Genomic DNA, 19024 nt, shown 5'->3' with positions numbered 1-19024 from the left:
AGGATCTACTCAGCTGCAAGGAACAGGAAATTGTAGAAGAGTTGACACCTCAAGGAGTGATTGAATGCCGAAGGCTAAACATGAGAAGGAACGGCGAAGTTCTTCCGTTTGCCTCTCATGTCGTTAGTTTCAATAAGCCAACCATGCCGGAGAAAGTGCGTGCAGGATTATACAGGTTGGATGTGTGGGCCTTTGTGCCACAACCCATGAGATGTTTGAGGTGTCAACGTTTTGGCCACATGACTTCTCAGTGGGAAATTCCACAAATATGCATGTGTGATGAGGAAATTCATGAAGGAGAATCATGCAAAGATCCTCCTTTCTACGTAAACTGTAAAGGACAACACTCATGTAGAGGTCGAGGAATTGTCCTGTTTACAAAGACGAGGTAGCTGTGCAGCAAATCAAAACCCTGCAGAAGGTCAGCTACATCGAGGCAAAGAAATTCTAAACCCCCGCAGGCCTAGAGCAGCAAAAACTTATGCTCAGGCTGCGTCTGCAGTTCCTGCTACAACTAATGTTGATACAGACCAACTGCTAGGCAAACTTGTGCCCACATTGGCTACCATGATTGAGAGAATAATAGACAATAGAATGAAGACTCTCACTCATAAGGAATTTACTAAACCTTTGATAAATGTACAGCGCCCAGAATAAGGCGACTAAGAACAAACAGCTCTTGAACAGAAGAAGACAAATACAAAGTCAGAAATCCAATTTCGTCTGTATAACCTATTGGATGATGGTGCGAGGAAAGTGACTTCATCGCAGTCTTCTATGAAGGCTCCCAAGTCTGCTACAACCCAGGTGGCCTCTAAACCACAGCGGCCATAAAGAACCACCCTGGGGAGGCCTGCTTCCCCCCTGCCTGAGGCAGTGACTGGTGCATTCCTGGGGGGGGGGGGTTCTCCCAGGTTCCCGGCTTTCAATTGGCGCCTAAACCAAACACTGACCCATGTGCGTCGTCATCCGCGACTTCGATGGTCTCCGAAGGCCGGGAATTATATGAGCGATGAAATTCTTAAGAAACATGAAGCTGTTCACAAAATGGAAAAGAAAAGGAAAAAAGGATGGCCGAAAGGTAAACTTAGGGATTAAATAGTATAAAACATTTGCTAGTCGATTCTCCAATGGAACATCAATGAATGTTTGTCAAACAACCATGAGCTTCAACGCTTGGTAAATGATGAAGACCCCATTTGAATATGCATGCAAGAAACACATTTCTGTGAAATGAAAATTTCCAATTAAGAAGATACAATTCATATTGACAAGATTAACCGTCAAATATAAGTTAGAGGTGGAGTAATTAACATCGACTAGAGCTGCAACCAAAGCGGTTAAAATAAACACAAATCTGCAAGCGGTTGCAGTCAGATTGAAGCGTTCACTGCAAATCACCATCTGCAGCATATACCTGCCGAATTTTGATTGGAGGGATGATGAAATAACACTTTTAATTACTCAGCTTCTCCAAGAGAATTGGAAAAGTTCCTACTGAATTCTGATTTCATTATATTGAATGATGGTCCAGGAACGTTTTTCAGTGTCAGATATGGATCGACGTCCTATATAGATCTAGTACTTGTAAGTGGATCGATCGTACCGAGGTACACTTTCCATGATTTAGAGGATCTGCATGAAAGCGATCATTTTCTGATGCAAATTGTAACTGACGTTACAAGGAAATTATATCCCATCTCCAAAAGATGGCTGTTTGATAAGACAGAGTGGACGATCTTCACAGCTAGGACGATACCCCCCGAAACAACTGGAGTTATCGAAGCCGATGTCGACGCAATAATTAATGCTATACTCGACTCGGCATAAAGATATATTCCCAAAACATCAGGGAAACTCAAGAAGCGACCGTTCCGTTCCACCCGTTCCGTGGTGGAACGATGAAGCTATAAAAAGAAAAAAAAAGAGTATAACGCTTTTAAGAAACTTTCGCCATTAGAAAACCTAATTGCCTTTAAAAAATACAGGGCGTATGCAAAAAGACATGATATATACTAAAAAACGATCCTGGCAGCAATACGTGTCATCCATTAACAGAAATACGACTGCGGCATATGTTTGGAACGTGTTTGTACTTGTGGGCGTACAAAGTTTACTCCCATAAGTTGCCTTCAATATTAAGATAACGTTAGAGATACTCCAAACGAAATTGCAGAGTTTCTAGTCAATCGTTTCAATGAAGCAAGCAAAACGGGATTTTAATTTAAATTATCCAGGTACTGATAATTTAGTTAGAGTGGTTGATATAAATACTTCCAATGGTCAGATACGAAGACCTGTGCATAAATTATGTTTATTACTATTATCCAATGATTGAATTATTAGTCGCATACTTATTGTTATTACAAATTCATTTATTCATAAATTATATTTTACGTTATCAGATGTCTCTTTCTTCTTCTCAGTTTACCTTTTTTAATATGAACTACATAAAAGATGTAATTAAGTTATCCATCACCAGCTGATAGTTTTTTCTTGCTTAAACTCCGGGATCACCGTTAGGTATTGACTCAGAGGATCAGATGAATGATTTGTAGCATGTGTGAAAAATGCCATGCGTGACCGGGATTCAAACCCGGGACCTCCGGATGAAAGGCCGAGACGAGATAGTTTTATTTGTAATTTATATTCATTACTTCTGTTGTTTATTTCATTTTAATAACACGTACAGCACAGATGTATTTATCCATATTTTCATTTATGTACAACAATGTGATATAAAATATATATCAAACATTATTATTCATGAGTAAATAATGAAAAATAAATCAGTGACACCAGAGTCAGCAAAAAATTTCAACTGGTTGAAATGAAATTAAATATCCATTTTGATTCAAAATGGATATTTACGTTGAAATCTGAAAACCGAAATTTTTTGCGATGCTTCCTTTATTTCATAAAAGGAAGTAAAAACACAGCTATCCTAAATACATGAAAAATAGTTATAATTTGAATTCAAAAATTAATCATCGGTTATAGTAATTTTTATTCATATTTTTATTAATAATATCTGCATTATATCTTTACTTATGAATTTGAAGCGTAACACATTGTTCCATAATTAGAGTACAAAATAGAGAATGGTTTAATTAAATTTATATGCAATTTATTTTTGTTTTTGTTGTGTAATTTAATTCCATTATTAAAATTTCTCTTTAAATACCTGGAGAAAATTAAAATTGGTAATGTCTTGAGTACTAGCTGTTTGTAATGAAATCTGAATATAGATATTTGTGTAGCTATTTGTATAAACTCTAACTGAATTTAAGCCCGTGCGATAGTTAAAAAAAAAATATGATATTGTACCACATGACTTCCTTGTACGCCAACTAAACTACAACTTTTTGATGCACTTCATTTAAACTTATTTAATTTGAAAATGAGATACGTTCCTCTAATTCTTTAATAAAGATAGTTGCACAATTGCATTGTGTTGAACACAACATTGCATCACATTTTTTTATGGTGTCCTTATCAGCACTTTATATTAGTTTATATATTAATTTTGATTCACGTCGCTCAAGTAATTATGTGGTGTAAGCGAGAACGTGTCGAATCCGTAACCACGTACACATCAGTTCGAATCCGATTTCATATACATACAATTTTTTAACTTTTATTTAATTTAAATATATTGATTTATTAATGATTATTAATCTCTTCAAAAATTTATAAATTAAAATGAATAGTACGTAAAACTTCATTTCACTAATAACTTCTGATATTTTTTTCATATTTTTTTTGTATTTTTATTATTTATTGAAATTTTTTTTTACAATCTGATGTTAATAATTATTTATAAATCAATATATTTAAATCAGAAAAAAAAGGTTAAAAAAAGGAAATGAAGTCGCATTCGAACCGATGTGCTTTCCCCTTGTAAGATCCAAATATCTCTTTTATTATAATACTATTTTGCTATAATTCTGGAACCGATGAAAATATGTAGCACTTATGATATATCGTTGAAAAGCTCTCAATGAGGGGTTATTACTGCAGTTAAGAACAAGTGCAAAAACCAAATTTGTTAGATTTTGGGCTTTTTTGGACACTTTTGGTTCAGTCGATTGCAATCAAAAGGGGAAGTGCACAACTAAATGTTACAACAGTCCTAAATAAAAAATTTCAATATTCTACGACTAATCATTTTTGAGTTATACGAAATACATACGTAAGAACAGACGTCACGCCGAAACAAGTCAAAATGGTTCAGGTATGGTCAAAATGTTTTTTACTTTTACTTTTACTTTTACTTCTTTCACAAAAAGGAAGTAAAAGTCAACAAATATTTCTTCTTAGCTCCTTTATAAGCAACTGTTTTTATTTTCCTTTGCTAATTTAAGTGTTTTTGGATTTTGTTTTGGTTATTGAAGAATATAAATTTTTCAAACTACTTTAGTCAGAAATCATTATCGTTAAAAATCAAAACTTGTCACCGGTATATTAATTTTTATTAGCTAACTAAATTTACATAGTACGAGGATTGTCCAGAAAGTAAAAACCGTTTTTCTTTTATAAAAAAATAATTTAACCATAATATATGCATCCACGCACCTAGCGAGCGACGGGCTAAGAAGGCTATAACCCCCGCTGCCCGACAATTGCAAATTTATGTCTGTCCAATTACTCTATGTAAATGAAATTTGACACTTTTAATTGCGTTGTCCCATAAACCCATGCAGTAAAAATTGAAGACCAAGGTTTTGAATCTTGGCAAGCTAGGTGAAACGATTCTTCTACTTGTCTTTTTCCAAATGTTAGGGAGTTGCGAGAAATTAGCTGGGTTGCCCCAATCGGCATATTACTCAATTTCTTTCGGGACATGGTGCTTTTAGGGATAGTTTGGCTAGGTTTAGGTTGGTTGACTCCGGCTTGTGTCCGGACTGTAGGGTCGATGACACGGTGGACTATGTCCTTTGATTGTTCCCGGTACGAATCTGAACGTACCAGAGTTGTTAGGAAACTTGAGAGAGTAAACTCCTTTGATCTGCGACTCAACTGGAGGACTCGCAGAGATTGAGCAAGTGTTGCTGGCTTTCTTTGATTCCTCGCCCTGCGCTGGACGACCGAAGGAATCTAGTAGAGTAGGAACTCGAGTGGCTAGGGTCTGCCTGGACAGTTTGACTGACCGAAGGTAGGCGCTTTGGCAGCGAATCACGGTTAGCTAGATTTGAGGGTGACCAAAAAAAATATGATCTGTCGGTGGAACGGCGACTGTACTGCCAATGGTCATGGGGTACCGTCCAGCCATGAGATGTAGTGGCGTTTTGACGAGGGCATCGGATGAGCAAACGACACTGTCGATAGGATGGTGACTGCACTGCCGATGGGCACGAGATACCATGCAGCCGTGAGGTGTAGCGGCATCTCGACAATGGTTATTGAGGTGAATGTCACGCGGGACTCTGCGGTGGAGCCATGTGGGATTAGGAGGTCTGTTCGCCTCTCAATAGTGGACCAGACCGGGGAGTCCAATATTTAACCTAAACCTAGGGTTTGAACAAAAGCTGAGTTCAGTAAGGGAACTAGGTCTAAATTTCGTAGTTGCGACCAACATTTTTGGTGGTATGTTGTTTTTACTTGCCTATAATTACGAGACATTCACGAAATTGGCTCATAATAAGTAGAACTAGGCGCGGGACTTTTGCTTCTGCGAGCTCGGTTACCTAGTTCAGAGGGATACGATGTAGGACATTGAAGATGTCTGGATGAGGCCTACAGCGAAGGCAATAAGCTGAGTTATTAAATCACTGATGCAAATGTCTTCCGAGGCATTTGCATCGGTGGCATCCCAACGAGGCCAAGCTTATTACTATGAGATGTAAAGAGTCAGAGGGCGAAAGACGACTCCCGTTAAAGCTCAACAGGGCAAGAAAGAGAGGGTGTGGCGACCGGAACGTCACTAGGCGGGTGTCTTCCCCTACGGGGTTGGGATGTCCCATAAACTACCAAAATGAGGAGTAGCATGAGGAATGAAAAATCAACTGATTTCTTGTTTAGTTGTAAATATTTAAATGTCTAATTTGAATTCATTTGATTTGAATAGTTGATATAAATTGTGTAGAGTGTTTTTAGCACAACGGAAGTTACAACCGTTGTCCGAAACAGTTTGGGTAGGGATTCCCCTACGCTATATGAATCTTTTTAGAGTTGCAGTGAATGATTGTGAAGTTAAGTCTGAGACCAATTCCAAATGTACAGCTTTGGTAACAAGTCGTATGAACAGAGCAATGTGTACCTTACTGAAGAATTTGGATCTCTGTCCACCATGGCGTGTTATAATTGGACCGCCATAATCTAGTGCACAAGCAGAAAATGGTTGTGAAGGATTTAATCTAAAGAATGGTAGCTGACCAAGGATGTTGATGCTGGGACTTTGCACTGAATCGAAAACACGTTAAACACTTACGAATGATTGATGTAATGATTTTTGCCGTTTACAATTCAATATTTTTGTGGTAAAGAATGATGGATTAAATGAAAAGCAGCTTGTAAAAGACGCAAATGTTCGGTATTGATTATTAGTTTTGTTATATTTACATTTGGGTGAAGGATGATACGATGTTTTACCTGGTAATGTAATACAGAATGTTGTAATCTGCCACCTACTCGTTGCAAACCTGAGCTGTCCAAGAATAAGTCTAGAGAAATAAGTTTAATTTGTTTAAAAATAATTTGATACCTTTATTCAAAGGTAAAATTTTAGAGTGGCAACATTTTTGTAACATATTCATTGATTTAATTCACAAAAGAGCTGATTTAATAGATTTACAAAAACTTCATTATTTACATTCTTCTCTACAAGATGAACCATTGGCCATCCTTAAAAATTTATCTATTGCCATTGAGAATTATCTAATTGCCTAAGATTTACTAAAACTAAGATATGAAAATAAATATTTAATAGCATTTCATAACGCTGCTTGCGTTTTATGTTTAGGATTGTTAATAGATTTCTTTTCTAAGTGTAAAAGTCTGTTATTAGCGCTAACAAAGGAATCACGTAATCGATCATTATCAGATTGGCGTGATAACGTTACAACAAATCTACTCTGATCGTTTCGAATAGTGTTCGACTGAAAATGTTCTTCAGACTTAGAACCTTTATTAACTGATGTATCAGTGGTAATATCTTCTGTTTTCTAGAACTGCTCAAGAAAGTTATTATATCATTATTACGAGTAACAAAGAATGATACAGACTTGTTGCCTTTAACGGTAATAGAAAGGCAACCGCTAATTAAACGAATATATCGTAATTCAGTTTCTTGAAGAACGGGATATCCATAGTTTTGAATGAATTTCCCTGGCAGGCTAAGACTCGAGTAATATTGAGCTCCTATCAGGATATCAATGGTATCTGATACATTAAAATTGGGGTTTGCCAGAACTATATGATGACACAAATTAAAATATAAAATATCAAATGCGGATACAGGAACGCTGTCAGTAATGTGCGGTAAGACAGCACATTGAACCTTGAAAGTAAGGTTCCTATGTCTGGAATACAATGTTATTTTGACACTATATTCAGATTGTGACAAAGAATCGTTTATTCTCATAATAGGAAGATCATTCTTTATAAGTTTGAGTCCTAGCTTTCGGAGAAAACTATATCTACAGAAACTTGTTTGAGTACCTGAATCCAATAATATTCTACAAGAATGTGTATAACAATGGTATTACATACAACTGTTGACAAAATTATGTTTTCATTTGAATGATTCTCAAATGAGATATATGTATTAATTTCAGAGTTATTATTTACTAATTTAGAAGCATTAAATTTGTTTACATCAATAAGTGTATTATGTTTCTTTAAGCAAACTTTACATAGATTGTAAGAATAACATTGATTAATAGAATGGTCCTCACACAAACAGTTAAGACAACAAACGATGTTGCTGCACGTTGAAGTAGAGGTTCGTCTTTGGTATTCTTATATCCGTAATGGTACTCTTCCTTTTCATCCTAATTAACGTGGAATTTGCTACACATAAAAAATAAAGAAATAATAGCTCTCGACTTGCTATGTCGGTTGAGTCTTTTGTATATTGAAGTTTCAATAACGAGTTATATTTACTTGTCATACAGTTTAACGCAGTTGATGTAAGCCTAACCGTAACTTGAATACGATTAAGGTACAAATAATCGATTGTAATCTGTAATGAACAAAGGTTATCGTATTTCTGCGTACGACTATATAACGCTGACTCCTTTCCGTCCTCAATAACTCTTATAGATGAGAGGCTGACGGTAGAGGATGAAGGGATAGCAAATAAGCAAGGGAGAGCTAAGGGTGGTTGTGAAATTGGCTATTAGAAGGGCTAAATGTTTAAGGGTTGAAATCTACCTAACGCCTTCCTTCCAGCTACCCTCCTTGATATGCAATGATTGCTTTATTGTAACTACGACAGGCAGAATAATAAGAGAGAGATAAAAGATGAAAGCGGGTAAGACAAGAAGGAAATTACGGAAGGCGATGAGAAACAGTGATGAAGAAGGGGTTTTGGTCGAGATGAGCTTTATGACGTATGACAAATGGCGCTCTCTTATCTCCTATCTCTGATAACAGATGGCGCACTTGTCGAGTCTAATTAAATGCTGACAAATTGTACACTGTCTTTCTGAAACTCACTTTGTATCAAAGATAGTTTGTTTTATTGAAGATATCTTATTTGTTATTCAACGCAGAATTTTATATTCTCCATATTGGTTATTTATTCATTTTATAAAGGTAGACATATTGAAATCATGCTCTGCGACAGGACACTCTCTTTTATGTATTTAATGCATTATTAAATTTCCATAAAATGTTATTGGTTGCTAATTATTTGTTAATGATTTAAATCAAGTGAAATTATTAAATTAAAATATTTAACAATTGGACATAACATTGTAACAAGAACGATATAGCGGGCCTGAGTAACGGATTCCTACCAATTATTATGAACGTAGAAGCAAATATAATAATGGGAGGAATTCAGAAAAGCACAAAAAGGGGTTCCCTTTTTGTAACGTACAGGTCCGTTTTACAATCGTCTTTTGTTCGTTGTGTGCCAGACTGCCCGCTAACACACAACGAACAAATAATTTTACACAGAGAAAAGCTACCGGACCTGGTTATGGAATCCATGAGAACGAACAGGCTCGTCTATCGTACTCACGCTTCGAGTTGGGTCCGGTCCGGCAGGTAAAGAGGCTACCAGTATAAGTAGTCTAGTAAGACAAGCTAAAATTCAGTTCTGTTAGACCAATCTGCGAGACGTTACTACGTCAGTTCCGCGAGGAGAGGCTGCGAGATGGCAGTCAGCGAGAGCATTCTGCAGAGAGGACAGTAAGGAACGAATTTCCACTGTGAATTAAGTTCAATACGATTAAGGCGACGCCACGAGTAATTCCAATAAATAAGAAATACTATCGGTGAATTTATCGTAAAACTGTAAGTGAAAGAAACAATGTACTACATTTCGTTCACAAACTGTTAGGGAAGTTTTATTTGTGGATAGCAAAGGTATTTGCGAGTGTATTTTATACGATTGTGTATTAATACAAGACTATTAGTTAAAAAGGGTTTAGATTAGCGGTTATGCTACATTCTTTGTTAATGGGACTGAATTCTGTTTTGCTATTTATCTACCTGGAAAAAATTCTGAACAATAATTATGTTAAACTCTGTTTAACATAATAATAATGATTATTATGATTGACATTTATGATTATTTGGATGTTATTAACACGTAATATTATGATTGCTTGCTGTTGCCATTATTGCCAAATGAATTTTGTAATATTATAATTATGCTAATTATTAATGTGATATATTTCTTTTTATTGTTTTTTATTAATATTTATTACCGATTCTTATAACTATTTGATGTGTAATATTTTGATTTTTATTCTTTTTTGAATATGTTATGTATTATGTTCAGTTTTTACGTTATGTTTATTGTTTTGATTATGGCATGTATTATGTTATGTATTAGTTAATTGATTTGTTTCTTATTGACATGTAACATTATTATCGTTACTTCTGTTTATTATTACTATTATCCTTTTTTTCCATTTTTAACCACACAGGGGCAACCGGTAATCGCTGGTAGAAGACGTTGCCTCAGTCGGCCCTAGTGACGTCGCTGTAGAATAATCCACCCTAGTGCATACAGCAAAAACCGCTGCCCTGCCCATTGGGGCAGTCACTCCTGATTCATTGAGACATCATGACAACTGTATCCAGTTGTCACGATGCATCTCTATATCCTAATCAGATGCATCTCTATATCTATATCGGGCATCGTTGCCCGTCCCTATATCCTAATCAGAGCCCGGGTGTGCACCCCACGCATACCCCTTCCGAATCGCGTACCTCCACCTCACATACCTTGTCCTTAATGCGTCATCGGAGCGCCCCAATCCAACCACTCTTGTATGTGGATGATCTAGAAACGCCCTCAGCAATGAGGCTACCTCCCTTATCCCTACACGTGTCCACGATTCGACCCCTGGAGATCTTATTGTTTCGTCAGTCCTTATTTTTTTTTTGTTGAAATTATCATACACGCCTATTCATATATTCAGATAATTTCACCCTGGGTATTAGATATCACAGTCTAAAGCTCAAATCAGTCACGATGGATTTAAGAACCCATAGGATAACGACAGGAAAAAACATGAACAATTGTAAATTAATTAGAAAATCTTACATCTAAACACAATAAAGTGACAAGGATCTCATGAGTCCCGTACAGATGGTCTACACGACAAAGGTTCACCCCCAACAAGTAGGTAGCAATAGACAGCCCGTGGAAAGAAAAATATCAATGAAAAAAGCTTAGCCTAATACATAGAAATAGAATGAACACATTTATAAAACCACCATTCACATCGTTTTCAAAGAACAAAAGACTTACCACCATGTATATGCGGCGCAAAAAAGGTTTGCTAAAGAACCCACTGCCCATGGAAAACCCAGCCTCGAGTAGGTCCAGGCGAAGAGGTAAATAGAATTTAATACATATTATAATACAAAAAGAAAATCTCAAAAAAATTGAAGGACACTAGGTACAGCAAAATCACAAGACACAGTTAATCAACAAAAGAGCAAGTAAAATCCGTGGTGTTCTGTCCCACCTAAAAAAAAACCCACGACATCGTATTATGCTAAAAACTAACAGTTATAACCATAAATTATGGCTCCTTGTTAGATAGAATATGACAAATACATATCAAAACGTAGCCTATCACAATAAACGATAAACACTAACAGGCGGTAATGCACCACAACAAGTACAATAAAGTCACTTTCTCATGTCGGTAAAAGAGACACAAATGGAAAATAATATACAATTACAAAATAGAAAACTTAACCTAACAAAATGAATTACAATATCAACAATGGTGACTATAGTAATAGCTGCAACGATCCTCGTTTACGCCGTCTGGAGTCCGTGAACCCTGCCACCAATATCATCCATTAGTCCGGTCAATCGGGACCTCATTCCGTCATCTCTCCCAGTTTGGTGTTTAGGATGCCGGTGATTAATCTGGACACCTCCTCCCATTGTCGCTGATCCCGGAGTATATGGCCCACCGTGTTTTCTGATGTCAGCCAGTCTAACCCTTGTATCGGCGACGATCCAGCCACCGTTCAGATCTATTAACCGTATGTTCCGGGGTGTTTAGCTGTCCACAATAAACATAAAGAGGAGAGTTCCGACGCTTGAACTTGAAGAGATACGTTCCGTATTCCCCATGCCCCGAAAGGAACTGAGTCAGCGAATGAGAAACTTCCCCACGCATCCTCATTATCCAGGGAACTATCCGGAAATCAACCGTCGAGTCCAATCGCCTTTACGCAAAGCATTCCAAAGGTCCTGTTATTCTTGCAGCAGTAGCTATCGTGCCGCGGTTTTTGTGCATCCTTGCTGCATCTGTATGAGTTCTGTTGCCTGGATCGAGATCGGAGGAATGCCCGCAATCGCTACCATCGTATCCCCCGATTTCGTCCAATTTGCAGTCGTCACCATTATTAGAGCTCTTCGCTGCAATAAGGCCAGCGTCTTCACATTCTGTTTCAGGTCCAGCGCTTCCACGTAGACCGGAACTACTGATATAAGTGATGACAGCGCAGCTGTCATGATCAACCTCCTCTTACTGGTTTTCGGACCCGCCTGCGCTGCTATCAACCGGCCCAATGTCGAAATAACCGTCTCGCATTTGGTCACCACCTTCCGGAGATGGGCAGTGAAGAGCCCTGATCTATCCAGCCAAACGCCTAAGTACCTTGCACTTCGCTGCTCCACCATTCTAACTCCACCTGTCTTAATCGCTATTGGCCGAAGTTGACGCCGTCCCACAACAGCTACCACTGCCGTCTTCGTTGGAGCAAGCTGCATCCCACTTCTCCGTAGCCAAATAACTGATTCTTGCCGTTGCGATATTAGCGGTGTCTTTCACCTCTCCCTCAGTACGGCCAGCAACTAGTAGTGCCAGATCGTCGCATACGCGACCACATCCGCCCCTTCCGGCAGCTCCATCTTCAGGAGGTCGTCGTATAAAAGGTTCCACAAAAGTGGACCCAGCACCGACCCTTGCGGTACCCCACGTGTCATATCGAAACGCATCACTTCTTCTTCCGTATAGGCGACGATATTGTGATCGTGGAGGTAGTTGTTAATTATCACCACCATATAGCCACTCAGGCCTATGTCTCTGACCGCCTCAACGATCACCCTCCAGGGGACGCTGTTAATGCGTTTTTAACATCGAGAAACACCACAATGGGAATCTGTCTTCTTCGCCAAGTGCCCGCAGCACGAATCTTGTCCCAGTCCACAACATAACGAATGGCATCAACGGTCGATTTCCCTTTGACAAATCCGAATTGGATCGGAGGAGGAGACCTCCTCCCTCCACAATCTCCTCCCACATGCGGTGTGCGATCAACCTCTCGTAAAGCTTGCCAGTTCATTAAGGAAACAGACTGGTCTGTATTTCTTCTCTTACTGATCATCAACAGCCAGCTTCGGCAGTAGAACCAACCTGGCCTCCTTCCATTTCTGGGGAAACGTCCGATTCGTCAACATCTCGTTCATGGCTTCCATGATCCCCTGGGTTGTGTCTCGTCAACACAACCCAGGGGTAGTGGCTCACTTGATTCTTGACAATTACTTCGGGAACTTCGTCCGTTTCCGGACTCTTCTGTCCTGTAATCCTCAGGGACGCAGTTGGAAGTTCCTCTTCAACGAAAGGCCTTAGAATCGCACTCTCGATCTCAACGCAGTCCAGATCCATGACTGGGAAGAGAGCCGATACCGATATTGCCGTCTGATCCTTAGAAAGGGTTGGGATTTTCTTATGATCGTTTCATAACGATCCTTCACAGTGGGTGAATCACAATGCGGTTGTTGTCTCGCCTGAGGTTCTTCCCCGTAGAAGTGTACCGGAACAGTTAGGCTATTGAACAGTTTGACAGTTTGGGTCCAGAACTCCGCCATTTTTCTTGTCAGCTCCCCAAGCCGTCCTAGATCCAAAAAGGTTTTGAGGCCGGGGGCCCAGGTGCCGAGATATAGAGAAAACCAAGTTTCCCTATATAAACTGTACTGTGGAACTAGAAAAAATGTTCGAAAGTTTTTGCAACAGTTCAGCAGACCACAAGGAACTATTCATTCAATGTACTTAGTGCAAAGAGAATGTATGTGTTCTTTGTACCCACTCCTTCACTATAGTTGGCAGACCTGCAACAATGGCAGGTTCCGTTATACGAGCACATTGCAGAAGTTTGGTTAACAATGTGCTCGTAACATCTTACTAAAACTAAATCTCACTAATAAAAATTAATAGCCGGCAACAAACAAATCTAATTAAGGTCTAAAAATACAAAATAAATAATAAAGAGAGTTAAATATTAGCAAATAGAGCTAATAACACTCACTCGTTATACCGGCAGTACGTGGTTCTATGGTAGTATTATAAATCACTCAATAACTAATCACACAGAAAAAACTACACCTTCCGAACTTACAGATTGTTAAATACATCCAAACGAAAACACACGCACGACACAATACACTCAGAAAGAACCACTTTTTAAGGAAAAATATCGATGAGCCACAAGGAGCTACCATACTACTCAAGAATTGTATTTCCTCGTCTTATTTTCTACTATTATCCTGATTATTATTGTGTTATAATTACTATATTAATATCTGTTTATTTACTATTTTTTATTGTTTTATTATTGTCACTCATTAATATTATTGATTTGTCTGGTTGGAATTATGAACATTTCAAACCAAAAACTGAAATTATATAAACATTCTAAATTGTCAAATTGTCAGCCTCTCAATATCCTGATCGAACCGCGAAGCACGCGACAATATGATATACAATATATTCATTTCATTGAGTACCATACGATAAATTGATTGAGTACGATATATTCATTTCAGGTTTTAGTACCATACCAAGCGCTTGTCTTTTAGAAAAAAAATTTATCCTTGATGTTTATATTTCAAACAGTAGTATTTAGTGCTTAAAAATAAAATTAGTGATCAGCTTCAGTCTGAGTTTATATAACAGAAAGAAAAAAAAATTGCTAATATTTTTAATTTTAATGAACGAACTATGAAGCAGCAAAAACAAATATTTATAGAGGAAGTCGTTTTAGATTTGATATTAAAACAAATATAGTAAAAAATATAAAATATCCCGTAAAAATAAAATTCTTCTTTTTTTAAATTATTTTTGTTACTTTTTTGGGTCATCACTCATTCTCTGATTGAATAAAATTTTACAATATTTAATAATTGAAAATAACAATAACTCTAAAAATTATGTTATTATATAAAGTCAATGGAGTTTGTTTTTACGCGTGGTAAACTTAAAAACCACTTTTCTTACATGTTCATAAAGCAGAACTCCTCCGGCACTGTTTTAAAGTTTACCCCTCCTGAGTGTCCATAGGCCATACAGTTATTACGTGATCCCCTACAACCAATTTCTTTCGCCTTGGTATACTTCATGATATTACATAGACAAAAAATAGAGTCTGTTTGTGAAATAAGTGATTATCACACATCCCTTTGAAATCAGATCTTTCAAGGTTAGAAATCCATCTCCAAAAGGGTGAAAAGAATGTTTAATTATACAATTATTCCTCAAATTTATTAGTGTAAAATATTAAATTGTTGGTAATTCAAATATGTTTGTTTTGAAAATCTGTTGCTCTTGCCTTACTTGAGCCACCCACCTGGCCCGCTGAATAAATAGAAGTTGAAGCGTTAAGCTATCTAAAATACTCTTTTTAATGTGTCTATCTGCAAAAAAAAATTACTAGGAAGTAAGAAGGCTCTCTAGTAAAGAATTCAAGCTACTTAGCTCCACACAATTAAGAAGATTGAATCAAACGATATTCAAACAATTTTTAAAAAAAAAAATGGTCTACGAAATAGTCCCGGAACACTTTTTCATGAGTAATCTATTTCGGGCTAAAACTGTTAATCTTTTAGTTTGGTAAATGATAGGCAGAAAAGATCTACAGGAAGTTGCAGTTCTCCGGTTGCTTTTATAGATAATAAGAAGATGAAAGGTTTTGTGCAATTTTTTATTTATTTACGTAACAATCGACAGACATTTTGTTCAAAATTTTTTCGAAATCGTGTAAAGTTATTTGTCACTTAATTTTAGCAAATTATGTTTTTTTTTGTTTGCAAAACAGTTGAACTGAAATAAACATCTGTAAACGATCGGCAGACATATTTGGTCGGATCTAGATGACAGGCAGTTACCTTACTGATCTTATAAAGTTTTAGTGGTCAATTAATAAACAGTCGTCTGCCAATTGATTTTTAATGATTACATGATTTTTCTACTGTGGCTGTATATGTGCTAGACAAAAGTAGATGGTAGTAATGGGTGGCAAATAAAAATAATTAATTGTTTTAGGTGCAAGATGCAAGATCTCTTGTTCGTTTTATTTATTATTTTTGTTAATAAATTATGTTATTACTTACTTATTCATTTACTTAACAACAACAAGCTAACGCTCGATTACAAATTAATCCTTTATCTTACTATTCTAGGAAGTAAAGAATAATTATAATAAATAAGATTTGGGTAGAGTGAAAATACCTTGCATAAGGTGTTATTTTTACTTTCTCTGCAAATACATACGAAAACAAATTATTAATAAAAACTGGTCACACAACCATCTCTGATATACAGTACGTTCGGAAAGTCGCTGTGCAGTATGCTTTAGAATTATATGGTGCATTCTGATCTAACGACGGTTGCTTGACCTGTGGGTTCATTCATTATAAAATGAATTGGGCGTTCCTCAGTTATAAACCAAGACGTCAGCTGTTGAGTTGTGAATGAATTTGCTTAGTTTCGTTTATGGGAATCAATATTTGCGAGAAACGTAATGGTTCTTTTGTTAGAGAAACACATTTTTCTCGCAGAACACGTCTTTCGTGAATGTGCCAAGAATAATGATTTAGTGAGGCACAAGTTTTCTGAAAAATTTCCAAATATTCCTGTTCCTCACCGCAATGCAATTCGAACACTTATCGAAAAATTTAGGGCAACAGGCTCTGTTGAAGACGCTGATCGAATTGGAAGACCACGTAGACTATACCAATAGAAGCTGCGTGATACTTCGGACGCTATGGCTGAAAGTCCAACAAGATCAATGCGTAAGGTAGCGCGGCAGCAAGATATCGGACTTGCTACCGCACATAAATCTGTAAGAAAAGAATTGAACATTTTTCCTAATAAAGTAATGTGTGTCAAGAACTGAAACACTTACAGATCGTGCCAAAAGACTAAATTATTTTAATAGTTTAAAGTTTCATTGACCAAAATTCCGTAGGTATCCTCGACATTACGTTTTTTACAGATTTAAGATTTTTTACCGCGGATTAAACCGCGGTTTAATCTAGGAGGGTTTATGAATTTACAAATACACGACTGGGGTTGACAACTAACCCCCCATAAATTGCATGAAGCGAAAATTGGAGTCTGGATCGGTGTGAGTAGAACGCGCATTGTGGGTTCAATCTTTTATGAGAATACATTTAATAGTTATCGTCATGGTGTTGTTTTAACAAACTTCATTATTCAGTTAACAGAAGTGGAAATCAATCATGGTTGTTCCAAAAAGATGGCGCCACAGCGCATACAAGAGGTCAATGAGCTTTTTTACGAAACATCTTTGATGAACAAATCATTTCGAGGGGTTTATGGCCTGCACGATGGCCTGTTCTGACTCCCACAAATTACTTTCTATGGAGGAGCGAAACTAATATTGTATCGCAACAGGCCACCCACGATTGACGAACTAAAAACCGTAATAACGCCTTACGTACGAGACATTCCAGTACATCAGCTGGTTAAAGTATTTTAAAACAAATTGAAACCTGTGCAAACTTGTATTGATGTTTTGGAGGTGGTCATTTTCAAACCTTTTATCAACTATTTCATCTACTGTAATATCCATTTCTATAAAATATTTATTTAATAAAGTGTAAATAAATAACTAAAGTTTATTAAAATTGTAAGTCTTATGTACTAGTGGGCTATTGTTTTGAAAAACGGTTTTTGGTAAATTACATAAATACCTTATAATGAATGAAACAAACTTATCTTAATTCATTCTTAACAAACGCTGTAATGCTAACCATTTAATACTAACGTAAAATAATTATTATCAAATGTAAATTTTTCTTTTGAAGATGTTCCGTGATTTTGGATGTTTTGTTTTTTTAGGGATAAAGTGATTCTTCATATGATGTCCTTTCTTGGATGAACTGGTTTCACTGAAGTTTGAAGATGAAGATGACTGGACGAGCGTACAAATTTATATTCTGTACTAAATGGTGTACAGCACTAAACCAACCCGGTGGGTTTACTTTATTAATACTATGAACGGTAATAGAATTCAGTACTTCAACACTAACTGAACTAAATAATATAACGAAATTACATGATGTTCTGCAAAAACTAAGCTGATTTTATACATAATAATTCAAGCGAAATATTTCCCAATGCAAAAACCTGATTTCACTATAGAACTGTAGCTCCTATAAGTAAGAATATAATTATTAAATTCAACACTGCTCAATAAACTGTCAAATTTGTTGGTTACATAAATATCTTCTTTAAGGAATAAACAATTAAAACTGCCAAAAAAAGAAAATTTTCTACAAACCATTCATTCCTCTATAAAGCACAATTCTAACAGCATACAAAATTTCTTAAATATTTTCACTGCTGGTAATAACTACCAATTATTTGTTAGAGAATTCTACAAATTGTATGATGCTCAAAAGTAGAGACATTTCATATATTGAACATATTGGTTGCCACTAACTTATTACCCAAGCAAGAGTAATGTGAGCAAACTATGTCTAGATATTATGTTTAAGCTGTGATAGACCACATGTGTAAGCTATGTTCAGCCCACCGGGTTGGTCTAGTCGTTAACTAGTCATCTCAAATCAGCTGAATTCCAAGTCGAGAGTTCGAAGGTTCAAATCCTAGTAAATGCAGTTACTTTTATACGGATTTGAATACTAGATCGTGGGTACCCGTATTCTTTGGTGGTTGGGTTTCAATTAACCATACGTCTCAGGAATGGTCGACCTGAGACTGTACAAGACTACAGTTCATTTACATTCATACATATTATCCTTTGAAGCAATACCTTAAGATGGTTCCGGAGGATAAACAGAAAAAAGAGAGACCGTTTGTAGTTTTTCATAAATAAAAAAAATAAAACTTTCTTTCGAAGAATAAAATAATGGTTTTTCTCATACTTCGTTTTGTAAACCATGTTACGGTAGTATCCACGAAAATGTTTATTTTTTTGTTCATTTCATTTAATTCAAGAATAATAATAGAAAAAGAAAATAAATTGTAATAGGTAATTAAGTATAGGTACTTCAACAGGTAATGATTAATAACAAAAAAGTTGGTTTGAGCGAGACAGGCAGTGAAACTCAAAA

The sequence above is a fragment of the Lycorma delicatula genome, chromosome 1, assembly GCF_047948215.1.
Source record: "Lycorma delicatula isolate Av1 chromosome 1, ASM4794821v1, whole genome shotgun sequence".
NCBI classification, from domain to species: Eukaryota; Metazoa; Arthropoda; class Insecta; order Hemiptera; family Fulgoridae; genus Lycorma; species Lycorma delicatula.
This window is presented reverse-complemented; position numbering follows the sequence as displayed.